Below are 17,305 nucleotides of genomic sequence, written 5' to 3' on the forward strand. Positions count from 1 at the left end.
GTCGAGGTCAGCTGCCAACTCTCGAGCGTTCTGCTCACTGTTGAAAACTTGGCGTCGATGGGACGTCTCTCTGACTTCCACTGGGATCATTGCGTCAGCTCCGTAGGTCAGCCTGTAAGGCGTCTCTTGCGTGGTTGACTGGGGGGTGCAATGATACGCCCAGAGGATGCTGGGAAGTTCGTCGGGCTACTGTCCTTTGGCGTTCCCTAGCCGCTTCTTAAGTTCCCAGAGGATGACCTTGTTGGCTGCTTCGGCTTGGCCATTGGTTTGGGGGTGTTCCACCGAGGTCGGAAGATGCTTGATACCGAGCTCGCGGAGGAAGTCCTTGAATCCCTGTGCGATGAATTGTCGGCCGTTGTCAGTAACGAGGGTGTGAAGGATTCCGAATCTGCAAATGATATTCCTCTAGGTGAATCTTTGCACGTTCTCAGTGGTGATTTTGGCGAGTGGGCATGCCTCGATCCACTTGGTGAAGTAATCGATCGGCACTAGGAGGAACTTCAGTTGACCTTTCGCAGGGGGGAATGGCCCGAGGATGTCCATTCCCCACTGGGATAAAGGCCACGCTGACATCATATGGTGGAGAGCTTCGGGCGGTTGCCAGTGTGTGTTGACGAACTGCTGGCACTCTTTGCATTTTTGGATGTAGTCTTGACAATCCGACTTCAGAGTGGGCTAGTAGTACCCAGCTCGGAGTACTCTGGTCGCCATTGAGCGTGCTCCGGAATGTATGCCACATATGCTCCGGTGAATTTCCTCGATGACGTAGGTCGCCTGAGGCGTAGTCAAGCACTTTAGCAGTGGAGTGGAAACGCCACGTTTGAATAACTCATCCCCAATAATGACGAACTTAGCCGATCTCATCCTCATCTTCCGAGCTTCGTCCTTATCCTCGGGCAGGATTCCTTCTTTCAAGTAACCCCAGATGCCTGTCATCCACCTCAGGTCTTCACTATCATTGACATTGACGACTTTATCGTCCAAGCTGGGTGAGTGCAAGGTTTCCTGGATGATGGTTTGGTGCTGTCCAGGCCTTTTGGTGCTGGTGAGTTTGGATAGGAGGTCAGCTCGGGTGTTTTGCTCTCGAGGCACATGTTGTGTGGTGAACTCGTCAAAGGACGAGATCTGGTGGGATGCGACATGGAAGTACCGCTGTAGGAGAGTATCCTTTGCCTGGTACGTTCCACTGAGTTGCTCCACCATGAGCTTCAAGTCGCTGTTGCAGCTCACTCTTCGAGCTCCGAGGTCGCGGGCTAGCCTTAGTCCTACGAGGAGTGCCTCATATTCCGCTTGATTTTTGTTCACCTTGAAGCTAAACTTGAGGGATTGCTCCAAAGTGACTTGGTTTGGCCCTTCCAATATGATACCTGCACCACCACCCTTAGAGTTGGAGGACCCGTCAATGTGTAAAGTCCATACCTGGGGTTCCTCGGCAGTAGTAGGCGTGAGCTCGGCTACGAAGTCGGTCAGGCATTGAGCTTTCAGGGGTCCGCGACTTTCGTACTGGGTGTTGAACTCAGATAGTTCTACTGACCACGCAATCATCCGTCCGGCGAGCTTGGGCTTTCGCAGAATTTGCTTGATGGGGTAGTCGGTTTTGACTACCACTTGGTGACTTTGGAAGTAGGGTCGGAGGCGCCGAGCTGCGGTGACAAGTGCCAGTGCAAGCTTCTCGATCATTTGGTACCGCTTCTCCGCGTCTTGGAGGACTCGGCTGATGAAGTAGATCGGTGTTTGCACTTTTTGGTGCTCTTGTACTATGACTGCGCTGATGGCACTTTCTGCTACGGCCAAGTAGAGGAGGAGGTCGGTTTTGTGATCCGGCCTCTGTAGGATTGGCGGAGTCGTGAGAAAAGTTTTGAAGCTCTTGAAAGCCTCCTCGCACTAGTCCGTCCACTGAAAGTCTTTTGGCTTCCGTAGCAGAGTGAAGATCGGCCCTGCCTTCTCCGCGAGTCTGGGGATGAAACAAGACAGTGAGACTAATCGTCCGGCCAGGCGTTGGACCTCTTTCACCGTTTGCGGGCTTTACATCTGGATGATGGTTTTACACTTCTCGGGGTTGGCCTCGATTCCTTTGCTAGTGATCATGAAGCTGAGGAACTTGCCTCCCTGGACACCGAAGACGCACTTCTCCGGGTTAAGACGCATGTTGTGTCTCCAGATCTAGGCGAACACCTCAGCGAGGTCGGTAGTGTGGTATGTTGTCGAGGTGGTCTTGACCACCATGTCGTCGACGTAGACTTCCATGTTCCACCCGATCTGCTGGTGGAAAACCTTATCCATCAGTCGCTGGTAAGTTGCCCTGCGTTTTTGAGACCGAAGGGCATCACCCGGTAGCAGTAGCTGGCGTGGTCGATGATGAAGGACGTGTGCACCTCGTCGGGTGGGTACACCATTATCTGGTTGTACCCGGAGTAGGCGTCGAGGAAACTGAGGAGGGCGTGCCCGGACGCCCCGTCAACCAGCCTGTCGATGCTCGGCAAGGGGTATGAGTCCTTGGGGCATACTTTGTTCAAATCGGTGTAGTCGACGCACATGCGCCACTTCCCCAAGCTCTTCTTCACCAGGACCACATTTGCCAGCCATGTGGTGTATCTGACCTCACGGATGAAGCCAGCGTTTAGCAACTTCTGTGTTTCGGTGATGATGGCCTCCCGCCTTTCACCGCCGACCTTCCTCTTCCTCTGGGCCACTGGCCTTGCCTCCTTGTGTATCGCTAACCTATGACAGATGAAGTCAGCGTCTATACCTGGCATGTCTGCGCTGGACCAGGCGAAGAGGTCGGCATTCTGGAGAATCTCAGCTTCGAGCTGCTGTCGCAAATCCGGGCTTAACTGCCTGCTAATTTTCGTGCACTGCCTAGGGAGTTTCCCGATCTAAAGGTCGTCCAGCTCGTCAATGGGGCTTGGCCGCTTGTCATGGGAGTCGGACCTCGGATCGAGGTCAGCGATTTCCACGTGGGTGATGTGAGCCATGGTGGGGAGATCCTTCTTGCTTTGCTCACCGGACAAGGAAATCCTCAAACTCTCGGTGTAGCACTGCCGAGCTGTCTTCTGATTTGCTTTGACGGAGATGATTTTACCGTCGTTTTCCGGGAACTTCATAGTGAGGTGTAGAGTGGACACCACTACTCCAAGCTGATTCAACGTCGGCCTCCCAATGATGATGTTATAGGAGGTGTTGGCTTCCACCAGGAGGTATCGGACCATGATTCTCCTTGTGTCCGGAGAGGTTCTGAAGGTGGTCAGCAGGTCCACGTATCCCCGAGTGTGCACTCGTTCTCCTGCAAAACCGACTAGGGGTTCTGTGTGAGGTTAGATGAGAGAGTGGGGGATGTCTAACCTGAGGAAGGTCGGCCAATACAGGACATTTGCCGAGCTCCCCTGGTCTATCAGTGTCTTGTGAACCTCCCAATTGGCCACCTCCAAGGCTATGACCATGGGGTCATCCTGGTTGGGACTGACGCCAGCATATTCGCTGTCATTGAATGTGATTGGCGGTGAACTTTGGTGCGAAGCTGAGGTAGCAGAATGGACACTGTTGATATTGCGCAGGTGTCTCTTCCGGGCCGAGCTGGTGGCACCTCCCCCTGCGAAACCACCTGTAATTGTATTGATTACTCCCCGTAGGGGAGCTAATCCTGTTTCTTGGCTTACCTCGGCTTGCACTGCTCCGCCGGCATTTTGCTGAGAGCTAGAGGGTTGGTCTGTGCGAGCTCCTGAACCACGACCTCTGCCTCGTCCCCGTCCACCGTAGCCTCCTCGGTGACCCTGTTGTCGCTGGACATATTGGCCGAGGTGGCCTTCCTGGATGAGTTCTTCAATACGGTCTCGGAGTGTGCGGCACTCCTTAGTGGTGTGACCGTGATTCCTGTGGTACCGATAGTGCTTGAATTTGTCGGCACTGTTGGGGGTGTGACCTGGCGGTGGCAGGGTGAGCAGATTGTTGTTACTGGCCTCCTCCAGGATATATACTCTAGGCATGTTCAGGGGAGTATAGAAGTCATATCTCCCCCCTCTATTTGCCCTAGCCGACTTCTTGAACTGGCTATCATTGTTGACTTTGACCTTGTCCTTGTGACCCTGTTCTGGCTTCATTGGCCCCTTTCCACGAACCTGGTCACGGAATGCGAAGTGTTCCTCCATCTGGATGTAGCCTGCAGCACGGGCGCGGAGCTTGTCCATGTCGCGAGGAGCCTCACGACATAGGCTGTCGACGAATGGCCCAGGCTTGAGTGCCATGAGCATGGCATGCAGGGCGACCTCGGGGTTAAGATTTCTGATCTTGACCGAGGTGGCAACAAATCGCTCCATGAACGCCCGGAGTGGTTCGTCGTCGTTCTGTCTGAGACTGGCCAGGGCGGCGGAAGTGATGTGATGAGGCCGGCTTGTTGCATATTGCACCGTGAACCGCCTGACCAGAGTGCTGAAGCTGTCGATAGACTCAGTAGGAAGCTGGGTGTACCAGTTGAGCTCAGCCCCCTTCAATGATGTTGGAAAGACCCTGCACAGTATAACATCCTCATTAATATAGAGGTTTACCTGTGTGGTGTACAGGTCGATGTGCTCATCCAGGTTGGTGTACAGGTCGATGTGCTTCCATCTAAAGGGGAGAGGTGTCTCCATGATGCCATCCACGAAAGGATGACGGCGGAAGGTCGCCTGATGTCCCGTGCCGTGAGCAGGGACGCTGCTGACATCCTGTGCTGACCTGTGCTTCGGTACATGAGATCGATGTGAAGCAGGTCTGGGGGTTGGTACCCTAGTTGCGGCTAGCGGTTAAGAAACCGAATTGCCTTCCTCCTCGTGTAGATGACTTGACTGAGGGGGTTGATCAGAGGGACGCCGAGGGAGTTGAGCGCGAATACGCTCGTTCTCAGCGCGCAACGCCGCTAGGCCAGCTTCATTAGCGGTCCGCATTGCCACTAGGTCGGTTTCGTGCTTGGCACACATGTTGCGCAGATCGGCGTCGTGTTGTTGCCGCATCTGTTCGACCTGGTCGATCAATCTCCTCAATGTGGCTTCGTTATCCATGGTAGTTGAGTGATCTGCGTCGTCCGTTGCGCGTCTACTATGGCTTCTGGTGAATACCATAAGCGTGGCCGATAAGAGCTGTCTCGATCGGCCCTACGGTGAGCGCCAAATGTTCTTACCGGAGATCTGTTGTGGACATGATCCGCCGAGTAAGATTGGTGAGCCTCCTTCGCTGGTACGTTGGTGTTCCAAGATGGGGGTGGTACCTGCAAAAGAGACTCCGATGCTAAAGTTAGGGTTTGTATGAGTATATGTCTCGTATAAGTAATGCACGTACCTTAGTGTAAATTAGGGTTGCGTTGGGCCTTGGGCCTGAGATCAGTTGTGATCTAATTAGATAGCGGATCTCGTCTGGACCGAGATCTCCTGAGATCAGTTATGATCTAGTTAAGTGACGAGCTAACGTCACATAGCGCGTATCGAGGTTGCCACGCGCTGCGATGCCGAGCCGGGAGCTCGGCTTTGCAGTACGGATAGTACAAGTTTCACCCCGAACATAAATATCACAAAATGTTATGACTAGGTATTATATGTGTATGAGTAAAAAAAACAAAAAATACAAAAAAAAAAGTAGTATATGTGTGTAATACTAGTTGATGGTGAAATAATGTCCTAAAGACACGACTTTTTTTTGTAGCTATTTTTAATAATTATTTTTATAAGAAACTTTAATATATATGTAATATAAAAGTATATTCATAAATTAGAATTGTTACCTTATGGAGTTTTTTATTTTAACACTTTTTTTCTTCTCACTTTGGAAAGTGCATTATATACTATTCCGTCAACTAGATAAATAATCTCTTTCAATCATGTAAAACTATGTACTTTATTGTATCTTTACTTATGTTAGGAATAATCTTGTATGCACACGTCCCTAACACATTACTCTTACACACAACCGCTAAATAAATGACAACTCATCAACTATTAAAAATAGAAATAAAAAAAAGGAAATAAAAAAATTTAGTGTAACAAGCCTAAAGTATCTTTCTTTCCCTTCTGTCCCATTTTTGGGCGTTCGTCTCACGACTCCTAGGTTCCTCTGAAAAAGCTTCCAAATTATTCCTATCCGCATATTGTCTCTTTTGAAAGGTTTCCATCAACACCTCTTGGAGTTCCCATTGCCGCCTGTTAAGTCAAAATTTCTAAAGAAAAATCCCTTTGAAAGATGATAAATCGTCTGAACAAAGGAAAGATATATTTCAAAAATCTCTTCATTTTACCAAAGCAACATTAAAAAGGGAAACATTTTTAAGTAAATAGACAATTTTGTAATCTTTGAGTTTTAGTACTAGCAAATAAATTATTTTTATATAAAAGAAATGTCTACAAAAACATCTTTCAAATGTATTTTTAAAAGGCTCATCGGATGAAGTGTAAGATACAAATTATTTGTAAAATGATTGCTAACTAGACGAAGTATACAATCTGTTTCATATATACTAAATATTTATCATTTATTGAGACTAATGATAAAGCTTGCTTTGAATGTTTCATTCCTTAATAGATCGAATCAAAAAATGGTCTCGGAACTCACAAATCTATTAAAAAGGAAAATCATGCTTTTTGCCAAAACTAAATCCTAGAAATCATAAAGAAAGGTAGATAAAGTCATTATAATAGCTATTATACGCTGACATTGCTTCTACAAGCTTCGTTTGGTATGAAAAGTTAATAAGTAATCTCCTTGATCAAGTAAGAGGTACTATTTGGTGAAATACATTTAATGCTCAAATTAAATGTGTCAAACGATTATTTGCCACCACAAAGAAGATGATGAAGATAGACAAAGCAAATTTGTGAGCTGGACTCAAAGTATTGCAACGGTCATACTGTCTGGGCTACTACATAAGAAGATTCAAAGCTAAAGAAAAATTCAAAGATATAATTTTTACACCAGAGACACTATTTGTATTTCATACATATACATTTGTACAAAAACACTCTTTGAAAATCTATTATTTCTTGTATGAATTCACTACTCTGTAATTGATTTTATAACGTCTAAGTGAGACAAACACAACATTTGAGTAACTTTTATAATCATTGTTATAGGGTTGAGCTTAGAGATACTTGTTTGTAAAAGAATACTTGGGTAGCGATTTGAAGAGACTAATCAAAGAACACTTGTTATTGAGCCTAGAAAGGCTTGCTATTAAAAGAATACTTGGGTAGTGACTTGAAGAGGCTAATCAAAGAACACTTGTTGAGGAGCTAGAAGTGGCTTGTGAAAGAATACTTGTAATTTTGAGAAAGTTAGTAGAACTCAATCTAATTAGATTGAGAACTACACGTAATCTTTTTGGGTGAGATAAACCAGTATAAAATCACTCAATGTTCCATCTATTCTTTTGATTACTCTTCCAACACTTCATTTGTTATAGATACTAGCTCACTCTCTTGCAAAAAGTGTGAGTTTTTAATATTCACTATTTAACCCCTATTCTAGTGACTATCTTTTCTCCACGGTTTGGTACTAGAGCTCAACCTTTGACAAGGTTGTTTATCTAATTGTGCTAAAGGAAAATGATCTAGATGGGAAGTAGTGAAGGTCAGTATCTACCAAAAGAAGCTTCTCATACAAGGCTCCCAACCTTTAATGGAGAAGACTACCCATATTGGAAGGATTGAATGGAGATGTTCATCAAAACTTGAGATACAATACACTCAGGAAGACTACAACATCCTACCAAACAACAAGAAGTCATACTACCTCATTGCATGCTCATTGTCTCAAATTGAGTACAACGAGTTATGCAGTTACTTGACTACTAAGGAAATGTGGGATGCAATCAGGATAACACATGAAAGCACTGAAGATGTGAGGCTCAGGAGAATAACCACTCTTTAGAGGCACTATGAGTTGTTCTCCATGAAGGAGAACGAGACCATTGACAAGATGTTTGGAAGTTTCCAAACAATTCTCAAGGGTTAAAATTCCTAGGAACCGAGTTTTCAAATGCTTAGAATAATTTGAAGATCTTGGACAAGCTACCCAAGATATAAGAGCCCAAAGCCACAACTATCTCTAAAGCTCATGACTTGAAGGCTCTAACCTTAGATGAACTTCTTGATGCTTTACAAGTTCATAAAGTTCACTGAACAATAGGGATCACCTTAAAGCAAATGACACTATTGCTTTAAAGGGTGGTGAGACCATCAAGAGGAAAGAAAAAGGAAAAACTTTGAAGGAAGAATCTAAGCCCATAAGCTTAGATAATAGTTTCAAGGACTCCACAAATAATGAAATATCTCTCATGTCTAAGAAGTTCAAGGACATGATAAATAAGAAAGGAAGATTGAGAAACTTCTACATAAAGAAGGATAGGTTCAGAAAAGCTTAGTTAGATTGACAACAAAGAAGTTGTTTGCTATAAATGCAAGAAATTCATACACAAGAAGGTTGATTGCCCTTCACAAAGGAAGAAATGGTCTTCCAAAAAGAAGGTTAAGAAGAAGAGCCTAATGGATACCTAGGAGGATTTGGATAACAGTGGAAGCAGCAGTTCAAAAGATGTTAAGGCCAATATGTGCCTCATGGCAGACGCTAAGTTAGACACCACAAATATAGAGGTAAAATTTGTCTCCAGTATTTATTCATCTGAATCAAATGATGATGAGATGTCTTATGAGACTCTCCTAACAAACTCTCACATGATCTCTCTTAAGTACAAAAAATATAAAGAAAAACAAATGATTTTTGAAAAAGAAAATCTTGAACTCAAGGAGAAAATGTCAGATGCTATAGGAGAGATAAGGTATCTCAAAGACAAGATCACTAGCTTGTTCCTACTTGAGGTTACAACATTATAAGTTGAAAACCTACAACTCAAGAAAGACTTGGCCAAGTTTGTTGACCGACCTTCTAAGTTAAACATATTTTTAAAGAATAAAAGACTTCCATTTGACAAAAGTGGTTTTGGCCTTGACCCTAATTCAGGAAAACCTCAAACCAAACCCAAGGTCTCTCTTTGTAAAGCCAATAGAAATGGAGATAGATCTCTAGGTATACGAAAGAATAATACCAAAGGTATGGGGACTAACATAAAATGACCCAAGAAAATCTAGGTACCAAAATTCCAAATAATCTTTGTTGTAGATATCCTAGATGGGAAGATGGAAGGATTCAAGTTGGTACTTGGATAACAGCTGTTCATGACACAAGATGAGAGAAAGGTCTATGTTCCTAGACCTCCAACCACATGAAGGATTAGTCTCTTTTGGAAATGATCAAGCAACCAAACAAAGGTATCTTCATTTATTAACAAAAATATACTGAAAAAACTTCTTTAGAAGTTTGGAATAAATAAATGCAAATGCCCACACCCATTCATCGGTCTATAAGTTTGTCAAAAGAAGAATCGGTGTCTGTGTAACGTAGCAAGTTGTTTTAGAAGGCCCAAAAGCCCAGTATGGGTGATTCAGTAGCCCAGAACGGGCCGTTCCCAAAATGGAACGGGTTGTTCCAAACTACTGAATTAACCTATAAAATGTATTTGAGAACGGGGCATTCCAAACCCTAGAACGGGCCGTTCTGGTTGGAGTACGGGCCGTTCTGATTTTAGAACGGGCCGTTCTGCATGTGATTTTTGTATGTGTTGAAGAGGTGCAGAACGGGCTGTTTCAGATTCGGAACAGGCCGTTCTGGCCACTCCGGAACTTCTATAAATAGGGGTTGCCACTTGAGGAAAAAGTGAAGTTTTTAAAGAGAAGGACTCTGGGTCTGTGAGCTTTTTTCTCTCATAAATTTCTCTGTATGATTCCTTTTCTCCTCTAGATCACTAATGTCTTCTGTCTTTTCTTGAAATTCAGATTAGGAGGCTTGCTTTGGGACGATTGAAGTTCTAGGTTGAGCTTCGGAAGGGAATTCTACTTATTCTCAGTTATTGGCTATTTTGAGCCAATCTTCAGGTGAGGGAAGCTAGAATGTTTGTTTTTTAGGTTGCATGTGAGTTTAGAAACTCAATTGATGCATGAATGTTGAGAACCCATAGATGGATTGAAGAAAATCTCATTTTTTTTGGGTTTTGAGAAAAAGAAGGGTTTTGAGAAAAAGAAGGATTTTGATGATTTTGATGCATAGGTTGGATGCATGTGAGATTTAAGTTTATTTTGAGTCGTATGGAGCCTATGCATTGTGTTTTTGTGTTTGCATGTGGTTGGATGAGAGTTTTTGAACTCTCTGACCGGGATTAGGCTAGGCGCAGGTTTAGTGCACTAGGCGTAGAAGAGCTTAGGACTCTCGGGTTGGATGTTGGGCCAGGCGTTATTTAGTTGCGTCAGGCGTGGAGACTCTTAGGAATCTCTGTCTCAAGGACACCGAGGGTGAGTTGAACACGCCGGGTGTGGATGAGTTTTAGGACTCTCAAGTTGGGATTAGGCTGGGCGAGCTCAGGCTGCGCCGGGCGTGAATATGTTTATGAATGAAATGATGCTAATGCATGTTTAAAGTTGAAGTTTTATATCATTTATGTATGATATATAGTGTATGGTGAGGTGTGATTCATATGTATGCTTTGTGATGATACGTATGAATGTTTGAATATGATATGGCATGAGTATATGTTCATATGTGTATGATTATTGATCATAATGGTGGGTAGACTATGTATGATGTATGATGCATTATTGCATGTGATGTCTTATGACATGTGTATGATTGTTGATCATGATGGTGGGTAGACCATGTATGATGTATGATGCATAATTGCATGTGATGCCTTATGGCATGAGTCTAGCCCAGGACTTGAGGAGAGAAAAAATATTTTCGAACTAGAAGAGTTCATATAGAGTCTCTTGAGAGTGGTGCTTGGATAGATTACTGATATATGAGAGTGGTGCTCAGGTAGGCCACTGGATTTGGGAGTGGTGCTCAGGTAGGCCACTGGGGTTGGGTGAGTCTCCTCTAAGTCCTTAGCTAGTGTTGGAGCGGGGTATGAGGTCGAGGGTTATTCCCTTAACCAAGTACTCGGGAAGGTGCGTGGATCCTTGCGGATAGTCAGTGGGCGAACTCCACAATTGACTTGGTTATGCATGCCAAGGTCCTGGTAAGCTCATACCCAGCTGTGCTATACCTAGGGATGGCAACGGGGCGGGTCGGGTACGGGTTTCATGATACCCGTCCCCGTCCTCACGAGTTAAACTCATCCTCGTCCCCGTCCCCATACCCGTCGGGTATAGATTTTCATCCCCATCCCCGTCCCCGTCGGGTATCAGGTATACCCGTACCCGTACCCGTCAATTTTTTTATTTTTTATTTTTTGTAAAAAAATGATATTTTTAAATTATTTTTTTATTATATTATAATTATAATTAGGTTATTTCTTTATCTCATATTATAATAAATAATCACACATAAAAAAATATTAAATTTTTTTAATATAATTAAATTGAAAGTGAGTATTAAATTAAAAATGAGAACGGGGACGGGTACGGGTACGGGTATGGGTACGGGGTGGGTAAGTACATACCCGTACCATACCTGATTTAATATATCGGGTTTTACCCGTACCCGTACCCGGTCAAACCGAGTATTCCCCGTCAAAGTCAGGACGGGTTCGGGTATTACCCGCGGGTACGGGTATAGTTGCCATCCCTAGCTATACTTGACGGTGGATCTGGACTTCCAATTGTGTAAGTGACATCATCCGAGTAAACCTGAGTGAGGATTATATCCTGTTTAGTTGTGACCAAGCAGGCGCATTGGGCGTGAAGACGGTTGGGGTGGTTTCGGTAAGATGGAATGTCACTTATACAACTCTATTGTTAGGGAGATCTCCTAGGTGTATGCGTGACGATGCATTAGATGATTGATATGCATTGATATTTATCATGAGATGCATTTATTGCATGATTATTAATATGATGAAGTGTGGTGTTTGACTTCATGATTTGTGGATTGTATTTTATGCATGAGTAGTATTGGATAGAGTGTATGGTGTGACTCTATGAACATGATTGATAGTTGGATGATGTGTAGTATAGATTTTATTATGTACTTGTATGATTGGTTTTGAACTCTAGCTTACCCTTTTGTTTCCATGTGGTGGGACTGCGATGATCATACTTGGTATGGGAGCAAGTCAGGGCTAGCTTGGAGTTGAGCTGACTGCTGCGAGACACTGAGTTTGATCCTCGTGTTAGAGTTACCATTTTGGGTAACGGTTTTGTCTGTGCTTGACCGGCACTAGGGAATATTATTTTTGGGATGATTGTACATATATGGTGTTCTATTTTGTATTTAAGAAACTTAGTTATTTTTATTCTTATCTATACCTGTATGTATGAGTTATCCAACTTAATATTTCTCTTAGTTCACTAGTAGTAGTGCGATTCCACTAAGTGTAGAGACCATGGCGGGTCGTTACAATCTATCTCTATACTAGGTCTAAATTTGGTCCTAGAGAGTATCGTTATTGATGGAGGACCATCCTTGGAGTTACATATGAGACTCATCACTAGATCTATGGCTAGGATAATGGAAGAGGATAAGGGAGCTAACATTCATAAAGACATGCTCCTCATGATTATAGAGTATTGATCATTCTCCTAAGCCTTGTTAGTATAGGATTTATTTTTATTCCTATTTTGCCCTTGTCTTTAATTTTCTATTTTACCTTGTATTTAGGGTACCTTAAACATAAGATTTATTTTACTTATATTTCCCATTTTACCTTTGTATTTTGGGGTACCTTAGACATAGGATTTATTTTTACTTGTATTTCTCATTTTACCTTGTATTTTGGGGTGCCTTAGATTATAGGATTTTATTTTATAGCTCAAGAATTATGATAAGGTGGGAGGAATGGCCTAGACGTGTTTTTGGTGATTATTGGAGTTATTTTTGGACTTGGAGAGGCTTAGGCCCAAAAGGAGGGCACCTTGAGTGAATTAACCCTAGGAGTGGCCTTCATCCACCATGAAGTGAGCCAAACCCTAGATTGTTTCTTAAACATTCCATCAAACACCTTATCTCCATCATCATTCTCAAACATCTTCATCATCCAAGACTAAACTACTTGAAGGATCATGATCCTTGGAGTCAAGGAGACCTCCCTTTGATAATTCTTCACCCATCAGTGCTAGGAAGATTTCCATCAATTACTAAGGCTTCAGCTGAAGAGCGTTTTAAATTCATTAGAAGTTTTTCACATCTAAAGTGTGTGTTAGATTGAACATTATTCGCATCATCTTACATTACAATATGTATCATCTAATTCATATTATCTTATGCTTATGTATCACTACATTAATTTGACTTGATATCTACATTAACCTACTGTTTAAGTGTTTGATAGTTTTAGTTGCATTTAAAGCTCATTAATGTGAGGAATCATGAGATACATTGATTTTCGGGAAAGTAATGCGTGTAGAAGTAGAACAACAAAGGCACGTCATGTGACACCTTCTACCCCGACATATATATGAAACATATTCTTGGTTTAAATAAAATCTTTATAATTAAAACAATAAATCCATTAATATAAGAGTAGAGGATTCACATTCGTATACTTCAAATATAGTCAAATGCATAATTTATAGCAAAATGAATCTTTTCCAAAACAGAATAACAATAAGGAATCCTAAACTAAATCTAGTTATGCCTCGATTGTCACATATCCCATCAGAGCATGCCCAACTGAAGCTTAAGCCTCGTCACCAAAATCCTTGTGCTAATGATCATCTTCAACACAATTTAAACATGTACAAAGAATAACAAGGGAGTGAGAAACATCTCACTCGGTTCCAGGTGTAGAAATAACAATTAGGCAACACACATGCGAATCATAACAATCACAACCATAGCTACACAATATTCAAGTGCAAATTCAAATTATACATACAATAGTAACACATGCACAGTCATTCATCATGAAATGATTTCATGGACTCAACTCATAAATGCATGTGATGCTAGTCACATGTCTCATAATCACATTTCTCATCATTTCATCACTGGTGACTCAAGGTACACCTTGTTAACTTGTTACATCACTTGGTGACACAAGGTACACCTGTTACATCACTTGGTGACCAAAAGGTACTCCTGATTAGTTTGTTATATCGCTTGGTGACCAAAAGATACACCTAATTAGCTTGTTACATCACTTGGTGACCAAAAGGTACACCTGATTAGCTCGTTACATCACTTGATGACCAAAAGGTACACCTAGTTAGCTCATATATGCACATGATGCATGTCACACGTTCACAACCTCATGGACTCATCACTTCACTTGTCATGGAATTTCATGTCTTATCACATTTCACATTCTCATAGTCATGGATTATCTCATCTCATCATATTTCACATCCTCATAGTCCTAGTGTTCACATTAGCACATTCTCATTCACATCATGAATTATGTCATTTGTTCATATTTCACATAGTTATACTCAAAATTGTTCCTTATAGGGTTTCGCACAAGAACCCATAGAACACTCTAATTTATATCAAAACATATATAATTTTGAAATCAAATACATATTTACTCTCTACATCACACAAGGAAACGCAACAAAACATTCAGAAAATAAAATAGAAAACATTCATATTTTGTCTATTTTCTCATAGGGTTTCCCGTAGGAACCCACAGAGCATTCTAATTCATATCAAAATATATTCATTTTCAAAATTAATCACATACTCATACATCACATCCAACAAAGAACACAACAGAACAATCAGAAGGCAAAACAGAAAACATTCGTATGTTGCCCGTTTTCTCATAGGGTTTCCGTAAGAACCCACAGAGCACTCTAATTCATATAAAAACATATTCATTTTCAAAATTAACCACATACTCATGCATCACATCCAACAAGGAATACAACAAAACAATTAGAAGGCAAAACATAAATATTCATACTTTGCATGTTCCTAGAATCATGCATCAGGCAAGGGATTGGGGGCCAATTTGACTACCCAATAATTATTCCCACACCCCGAGCGAGGTTTCTCACTCTCTCCTTACCTGGATGAGCAGAAGACGAATCGTCTTGGTGTGATCTAAGATCGTTCCTGAGTACTCTTCCTTAAAGCTCTTTGTTTCTCCTTTTTTTTCCTAACCCTTCAGAACGCAAATGAGGCAGATAGGGTTAACGCTACCTGACTCCTTTCTTAAAATTAATCCATTGGGATGGCTCAACCCAACCCATTTTCCTTCTCTTCTAACCCACTTCTCTTTTTCCTCAAAATAATTAAATAAAATAAATACATGTATATTATAAAATATTTTCCTCTATAATAATAATATATTTTTGACCCAAAATATAATAATATAATTTCAATAAACAAATATCATATAAAATCAACATTCTCTTAAAAAATATAAATATTTATTTAAAAATGCTAATAAAAATACTTATTTAATACGTACAAAATAATTGTCCAAAAAAATAATTATTTAAAACTTATAAAATAATATTCCTCTATAATTATTAAAATAATTATGACCAAATACCATATAATAATAATAATAATAATAATAATAATAATAATAATAACTTTTTTGAAAATTAGGGTGTTACAAGTCATATTAGTATCTACCTCTTATCCCCTTAATCTACCAACCACATTTGCATAGGCCTGGTCACCCTCTACCAACAAAACGTAACCGTTTTTCCCTCTATTCGATATACTCAATTGTTCATCTTCTTCCCCAAAAGCACTCTCTGCAAACACAGACCCTAATTCCCAAAATCACCAATGGAACCCAAAGCTACTCCATCTAGCCACAAGGTACCCATGGAGGAGTACCCAAAATCTACATTCTTACTTGGAAAGATTATTGCTATGCAAAAGATGCAGGATGAGGGCTACCTTGTGAAAACCTATATTGACCAAGTTGGGTGGACCTCATTCACTGAACTCAAGTGTGATTGACACCATGCTCCCTATGCCATCTTCTAGGCATCTACCATTTAAGAAGCAAACTCCATCACCAACCACATCGACCAAATCACCATCTACATCAATCCTCTAACCATTATAATAGTCTCAAGTTGCAAAGAGGAAAGAGAGACATATAAGGGTGACTGGGAGGAGACCATCACCCAGGAGACAGTAGATGCTTTCATCTACTCAAATGGTCCACGATCATTAAAGAGGAATGCCTTGAAGAAATTTCTCCAATAGGTAAACCTGACTCCACTAAGCAGGATGTTCCACAACCTCTTATTCAACACCTTTTTTTCCAAGGTTAGGCTCAAGAGATTATGTCTCTGGTGTGGACCACTTCTATCTCTACTACCTTATGTTAGATAACAAGATTAATTTTCTAGAGATGATCTACAACCATTGGAAGACTTGTCTCTCACAGCGTGACCATAAGAGGATCAAGAGAGCCCCCATACCCTATGGAATATTCTTCTCTAGGACCATTCAACATGTAGGGAACACTATATTTTTCTCTATTGGTCCTAATGTAAGGGAGGTCTCAATGACTATATTGAGAAAAATGGGTATAACACATCTTTTTCCCTTTGTGCAAAGTCACCCGTTGAACATCAAATCCATCAATCCAAACCTACACCTTCCAAACATCATATATCATCAAACAACACATAATATGCATAAAAGCATAAAACACACAATGTTGCATTATCTCCCATTGAAATTAATTATGCTTTCAACTAGAAGTTCATCTTGTAATTACAATTGGATACCTCTAAGAAGAAGATGACAAGATAGACATTGAACTAATTAGTATACTTGGAAAATAAGCTTTAGATGACATAGTAGAAAGATTTTGTAAATTCAACTAACATTTTTCTATTAAATTTAAAAAGTGATCTTTGGAAAATATTTTTATATTGTTATGTTATTTATATTGTAATTTAGGTAGCAGTTTGACATAAAAGTTTTATCTAATGTTTTTGATATTTTATTCAACCGAAGAATGCGAATTTTGTTTTTCTAGGGTGGTTATCACATGGCCTTCACATGTTATGGTCACATGAGATGTATGCTTTCACATGTTATAAATTATTGAAAAGAGTGTTACATTGTTCTGCTATCAATATGTGCTATTAAGATAGAAGTTGTAATTGAAAGCTTCAATGTCATAGTTCAACTCACTTTAAGATATCATTTTTATTTTAAGATTTGAACCATGCATAATGGAAAAATCCTCATATCTTTGATGATGAAATCATGCTAAGGGGCCAAGTCCAAAATAAAACAAGAGGAGTGGGCTAGGCTTGAATAAACAAGGCTTAAACTTTTATTGAACTTTGCGTCATTTTTAGTAGTTTACTTTCTCTTTTTT

This window comes from Cajanus cajan, chromosome 5 (assembly GCF_000230855.2).
Source record: "Cajanus cajan strain Asha chromosome 5, NIPB_CcT2T_4, whole genome shotgun sequence".
In the NCBI taxonomy this organism is placed as follows: domain Eukaryota; kingdom Viridiplantae; phylum Streptophyta; class Magnoliopsida; order Fabales; family Fabaceae; genus Cajanus; species Cajanus cajan.